The following is a 7,432-nucleotide window of genomic DNA, read 5'->3' on the forward strand; positions in this document are numbered from 1 at the left end:
ATTTATATATATATATATTATATCGTGTCATATTATTGAAGTTATAATATATTGTTATTGTATCAGCTGCTGTGTTTGACACCAACCTTATATTTATCTATGTGTGGATACTAGAGTAATCTATACCCATCACATAATCTGGTGGCAGCCTACGATGAGAACCTCACGTTTCTTTTTTTCGCAATAATTGGTACAATAATTAGCTACGTACCACGATAGCGAATAATTTTTTCCAGTGTCTCACAGCATACAGCGCATCAAGTTGACTGACAGGACGAAGACATCGGTAATGAAGGTTAGTTGCGACTAAGGTCGATATCCCTCGTGTCATTTTTCTTCCTCTTAATTGTTTTTCACACCCTAGTGTTGTGACTTGTGTTACCCACTTTCTTTTCTTTTTTTTCTTTCTATTGTGAAGTGATTGGATTTCTTTCTCGCGCCTATTCATGAGTGAATTACGAAGTGGTAAAGTGTTCAGAAATCTCAGGGAAACTACCGAAATTTTCTTTGGGTTGGATACTATACCTTCCCATTCTCCCTCCCGTCCCGTTTCCCGATCATCTCTGACCCCACACTAACCCCTCCACTGCTAATTCCACCACTGTCCCATTCTCTGACCTGACCCCCACCCGCCCCCCCTTCTCCAACATGACTTTCCAACCTCACCAAACATTCAATATCGTACAGAAATTTGATGGCTCGTCCATTCCGGTTGAAGATTTCTTGGAAAATGTTGAATCTATGATTATTCAAGGTGGAATGTCTAGAGATGACCCCTCTTTCGGCAATAAATGCGTAAACGCGGCTGAAACACGTTTAGAGCTTACCTCAGCGAAAGTACGTAACGCGATTAACGCCTTTAAAACATTGCCATCCGAATTGCGCAGTTGGAGTTATTTCCAGGATATATTTAGATCTTCGTTCAAATCCTTGGATGTAAGTCACCATATTCAGTTCGCGAGACTTATTCAATTAAAGCCTGCTTCCCTGTCCGAAGAAGACATTCGATTCTTTATCAATCAGCTTCGGGTTCAAGTTTCGAAATGGGTTAAGAGTATTCCCCACAACCATGACTCCCACGTAAAGTCCTTGTTTCACGACCATCACGTGTCCTCCATGACGTATATGGTCAAATCTATCCTAGTTGCTTCTTTACCTACTTCTGTACAAGAGCAAGTTTGGGAACCCTGTGAAGATACTGATTTACTGAAGTTACCCGGCGAATTTGCCAAGTCAATTAGAGAAAAGGCTCCCGCAGTATCTGTCAACGCAGGCGTTCCCATGACTAAGGCAAACACGACCTCACAAGACAACACACCCTTGCGTAACACAAACAAACACAAACAACCAAACGACAAACCACAACGCAACCCTAACCCGCGGTTCCACAACCAAGACACGAAAACACAACACTCAAGACAAACCTCCCCTCACAGATCTAATGCGGGACATAAGACTCGCTTTCCCCCGTCATCTAACTCACCTCATGTACCCAGACGTAAACAACCTTGCGTCACGAATTGGGCACCAGACAGAGATCAGTGTTTTAATTGTTGTGCGAAAGGTCACGGTGCCGACTCATGTTATTCGACACCGTACTGTCCTTACCATGGCACGCGCTCACACCCTTGGCCTCACTGCTCGGCGTTCCCTGACCAGGTGGATCAAACTTACAAATTGCTCCAGCAACGCCAAGCAAACCGCCATTTTTTAGGGAAAAGCCAAAAACACCCAGACACGGCGACACTACAAGCACAATACCGGTAACACACCACATTGTCTCGACTAGTTGCATCCCTAATGATATCACTCAACCGCCTTTGCTTCCATCTATATTGAATGACAAGCCTGCGTATTTCTTCTTAGACACCGGATCTTCTTGTTCTGTGGTCTCGTTGAATACCTTGCGGAATTTTGATTTATCATTAGAATTGCAACCGAGTCAAACCACCATTTGCGGGATAACAGGAGATAAGGTATCAGCTTTAGGCAGCAAAGTCCTTAACATTTCTCTTGGTAATGAAATTTTTGCTCACAAGTTTGTCGTTGTAGAATCTAATTTTACTCCGGGACACCTTTTGTTGGGTCATGATTTCTTATACCGTACGGGTATTTCCCTCCACCCTCAGAGTAATAGCATTACTTTCAATGGTCAGAATTACCTATTAAGGACTCCCTCTTGCCTATGGACGCATGCCGACCCTTTCACACCCGCAATGGCAATCTATGAAGTCACACATGACCATAGTCACACCATGTCTACACCTCACTTCCCATCCTCTCCTACCCACCACCCCCCTACCCCTCCCACCCGCCCTCGCTTCACCTCTCCTCTCGCTGCGCGCGCACCCGCATCACGCAAACCTTCGCGCGCAAAACACGTTGACGACTGTGCGAAATCTTGGACCGCTAATGATAATGCTCCTAAGTTTATAGCTAGTGCTACCACTACTATCCCGGCATTTCATGATCTACTGATAGACGTTTCTTGTCCTTCGGCAAATGGTACTGCTTTGATATTACCTGATAATATACGAGTAAAAGGTTGTGCAACATTACCTTCCTTGTATAATATCACTGATAATAGATGTCAGGTGCATGTATTTAATCTTACCCCGGCCCCATTGACTATTAACGCTGGTGTACCTGTAATATCTTATGAATTCACAGACTTGCCTATCTGCGAATTTGATTTACCTGTTCCCTCCCCTGTTTTTTCTGCAACATCATCTTCCCCTGATGAGCAGAGCTCTGATCATGTTCTAAAGCAAAATTTAGATTTTCATGAAGGATATGATATTTTGAATACCTTATTTAAAGAATTCCCAAGCGTACTACCAACCAAGGACCGTCCTATCGGAAAAACAACATTGCTTCAACACTCCATTACCCTCGAGCCTGATGCTAAGCCTTCGTACATACCGAGTTATAAGATCCCTCATTCGAAGCGACAGGCCTTGGAAAAGGAAGTTAAAACAATGTTAGACATGAATCTTATTCAACCAAGCAATTCACCCTGGGCCTCTCCCCTCCTCCTTGTTCCAAAGAAGGATAATACTTTCCGCCCAGCGGTCGACTATCGCAAGTTGAATAAAGTAACAGTGCCAGAACCATTCCCAATTCCTAATCTTAGATTGTTGTTGCAAGACATTGGCTCTAATAATAAGATTTTTTTTTTCAACTGTTGACCTTTCTGAAGACTTTCTGCAGGATCCTATGGCTCCCGAAAGCGTGCCATATACAGCTTTCTCGACTCATATGGGACACTTTGAATTTTTAGTATGTCCTTTTGGCCTTCGCAATTCCCCTCTCACATTTAGCAGATTAATGTCACTTGTACTATCAGGATTAATTAATGATCAGGTCCTCGTGTATTTAGATGATATTTTAATTTGTTCACCCTCCCTCTCTGAACACGAGAATAAATTGCGCCAGGTTTTCAATAGGCTATCAACTGCAGGATTATGTATTCAACCTAGCAAATGTCAGTTCTTCAAGTCTAAGTTAGAATTCTTAGGCCATACCTTGTCATCTAAAGGTATTGCACCTAATGATTCAAAAGTTAAAGCCATTGCCGACTTTCCAACACCTAAGAACCAGAAGGAATTGAAGTCATTTTTAGGCCTTTCAGGTTTTTACAGGCCGTTCATTCAAGGTTACGGGTCCATCGCGACACCGCTTAACCATCTCCTTAAAAAGGATACTACTTGGCAGTGGACAGACGAGGAAAAAGCCGCATTTACAACTCTTAAATCGCGACTAATTAAGGCTCCACTCTTAGCCTTCCCCGATTTCAGTTTGCCTTTTGTCCTCACCACTGATGCCTCAAACCTCGGGCTCGGAGCAGTACTCCACCAGAAACATGGCCATTCTGGAAAAACGCAGCCCATTGCTTTTGCAAGTCGCGCCCTCAATTCAGCGGAAAAACGCTATCACACGACGGACCGTGAATTACTCAGTATCACATGGGCCCTCCGTCATTTTCGAGAGCTAATCTTGGGATATCAGATAGAAGTGCACACTGATCATTCCCCCCTCACGTCCATATTTAAGGGTAGGGACCCTCATGGACGACGCGCCCGCGCAATTGAAATTCTTGCAGAGTTTGACGTCACCATTGTTTATTTACCCGGGAAACAAAATGTCGTTGCCGACGCGCTATCACGCGCTCCCCTCTCTGACGCTCACAACCTGCCTGAATCTAGCTCCTCGCCCACCTTTGCCTCCCGCAAGGTGAAATTCTCTGACATTGCACCGATCTTGGCAAATACTGCCGCTCCTACCGTTGAGGATTCTTCGAAGGACGAGATCCGGTCTGCACATGTTAATGATCGCCGTTCCGACTCCATTCATTCTGTTACCGCCCCGGTCTTGGCTGCCCCAGCCGTACCTCCCATGGACCCACCCACGGAGGACGAGATCCGGATAGCGCAACGTAATGATAATCTGTACGGCCCCTTAATTCAAGCTTTAGAAAGGAATGAAAGACCTCCCCCTAGCAGACATGTTCGAGTAAGTCAACTTTACCTCGATGCTAACGGTCTACTTTGCTACAAGTCTCGATATAGGACAAGAAAGCTCAAGGCATCTCGTAAACTTGTAGTTATTCCTGAATCTCTTGAAGGTCGAATCCTTCCTCTTTTCCATGAGTCGAAAGAAGCTGCACACTGTGGTAAGTATAAAGCAATTCACTTAGCTCAGCAACGCTTCTTCTTCCCACACCTTATTAGCAAAGTTGCTAAGCATGTTCACTCTTGTAAGCAATGCCCATATTACAAGGGAAATACCAATGACCCAGCCCCTGCATTGAAATATGACATTCCAGACTTTCCTTTCCAGAAAGTCTCTTGCGACACATTGTCAGGTTTTCTACCTTCTCGCAATGGTAATCGTTATATTTTAGTCTTCATTGATAACTTCACTCGTTTTTGTGAACTCGTCCCCGTGCCCAACAAAACAGCAAATGTTGTTGCACATGCTTTTCACGACTTCTGTCATAGACATTCAGCCCCCATGTATTTTTCAACTGATAACGGGACTGAATTTCATAACAAAGTCATGGATAAGTTATGTGATATCATGAATGTAACTCGTGTTAACATTCTCCCTTACCGCCCACAAAGTAATGGCATTACAGAAAGGCTCAACTCCTCCATCCTCTCATTAATGAGATCGCTCGTTGATGCGACATCGGACACATGGGATGAATCACTATTGACAATCCAGTCTTGTATTAATAGTACATTCCATTCTTCCTTAGGTGATACCCCACATTTTCTTTTATATGGAATGGATAAAAGGCTACCCTATGACCTCTTTGATGAAAATCAAGTTCCTTTATATAATGATAATTATGCTGAGTATCTTCTAAATAGAAACAAGTCCATCTTTCAGATCACAAAGAAGCATTTGACTAATTCCAGAGATAAAATACTGTCATTTCAACACAAAGTGGCCCGCCACAAGGACATTGAAGTTGGAGCATTAGTATTTAGAAAAGTCAACCAACCACTCAATATTAAGTCAAAGCTTGCTCCTAGATTTGAAGGTCCATTTAGAGTAATTAGTGTAAAGAACAACAAGGCCTACATTAAATGCATACAGTCAGGTGAACAATCTTGGTCTCATTTCGACGTCCTAAAGCTTGCTCACAAGTACTATTCTCCCCCGGCCGACGAACACTAATTGATTTTTATCTTCCAGACCTTACTCCTCTTGGGCTTATCATTCTTCGCATTGGCGTCTGCCGACCGCCATGCCCTACCCCCTAGGCTTCGCGCAGTACCAGGAGCCTTCGTTGAGGACCATGGGCTAGTCTTACCAGTAACAAACAATGTGGAAATCAAAATTTCGCTTCAGCCGATTGCTGATTTCTCCGGCCTGGCTACTTTATTAACTCAATAACCAACTCGTTGATTTCAGCAACAGCAGGCGAAGTGCTTCCCAGTCTCATTACTCCACATGACTTACGCCCTGTTCTCCACAATATCTCCTCTACTAATGTTAAGCCTCTCTTTTTCCTCTAATGCATCGAATTCAGTTCTACTCTACTGTTCTTCCAGCCTCATGTGAACTGACTTCCTTATCCTTATTTATTCCAGCAACCCATACCTACACAAGGAAGATTGCAATGAATACCTCCTACCTGCAGCCCATGTCGGTATCATTGCCATCCTATAACATTTCTCTTCCTAGTATAACCTTTCAACAGATGCCTACTTTGCAACAGCTTGATGCATTTACCCCGCTCAGCCCGTTCCACGCAACCTACGTTTATCCCGTATACGTTACCGTCGCCGGAATGTGTATGTTGCTAGTAACCCTGGGAGCGTGCTATTGCATCACCTACAGGCGAGTTGCATTGAAAAACAAGCAAGTAAAACATACCCATGATTCTGTTGCATATACCAGTTACCCTCATGCTATATAATATTATAGGAAAAAAAAATCAAATCCAAAAAAAAGATATAAATAATAATAATAATAATACAAAAAAACAAAACAAAACATAAAAACCATTTTGATACAATATTCGATATATTACTAACTTATGTTTTTTCTTGTTGCACGAATTATTTTCCTTTTCATATATCGAACTATGCCTTCTACCCTACGTCCCCACTTACCTCTCTAAAGCCATGTAAGGCGCCAGGTACTTATACTTTTTTCAAGTTATGATATTGACGGATGCAGAAAAGCACACCTCCCAGGTGTGTTAAACCTGTAATTCCGGAGCTGATCTCGAGGCCTGTCATGCTGCAATTCCGTGTAGTATTGTGCATTAATCAAGAATCTGCCGGATGTTGCTGTCTCTTCGTATACTACTCTTATAGAGTTCCCCTGATCAAGGAATTCTTATCCTCAGTTAAGTATAAAGCTTCCTACTTTATTTCTTACCAAATCGGGACGATTTGGGGTAGCATGGTAGAGCGATATGAAAGTATTTATGTTTAACGGCCGACAGAGCATTGTCTGACTGAGATACATGATCAAATTACAATACACAGATCATACTGTGACCTTCACTAATTATCGGATTTCGTGGAGTCTATATCCCCCAGGATCGGGCAACGATTCGTTAAAGGCAGCACCTACAACTTTAGCACATCTGGAAATTCTGGTCATCTCTCCATCATAGGAATATCACCCTCAAAGGCTGACCGAGGGCGGACCTATGAATTATGATGAACCGAAGTCAGCCAATCAGGAAATCGCGACCCAAGCTGACACTGGAATAGCTACGCCTACTTTCCTGTAGACGGCTCATCGCCCCGCCTAGCGAGCGTCCTGAGATATACTGACGATAGCGAAGTCACTCGAGGTCCTTGACCTTAATCACCAACAAACAACTATGTTCGCACTTCTGCATCTACGATTGTGAACTAGTGCTAATCCCGATCTTTATGTTTCCAGAGTCATTCCTTGTTATATT

Source organism: Penaeus japonicus, unplaced genomic scaffold (genome assembly GCF_977035675.1).
Source record: "Penaeus japonicus unplaced genomic scaffold, GWHDUDI00000001_assembly GWHDUDI00000016, whole genome shotgun sequence".
NCBI lineage: Eukaryota > Metazoa > Arthropoda > Malacostraca > Decapoda > Penaeidae > Penaeus > Penaeus japonicus.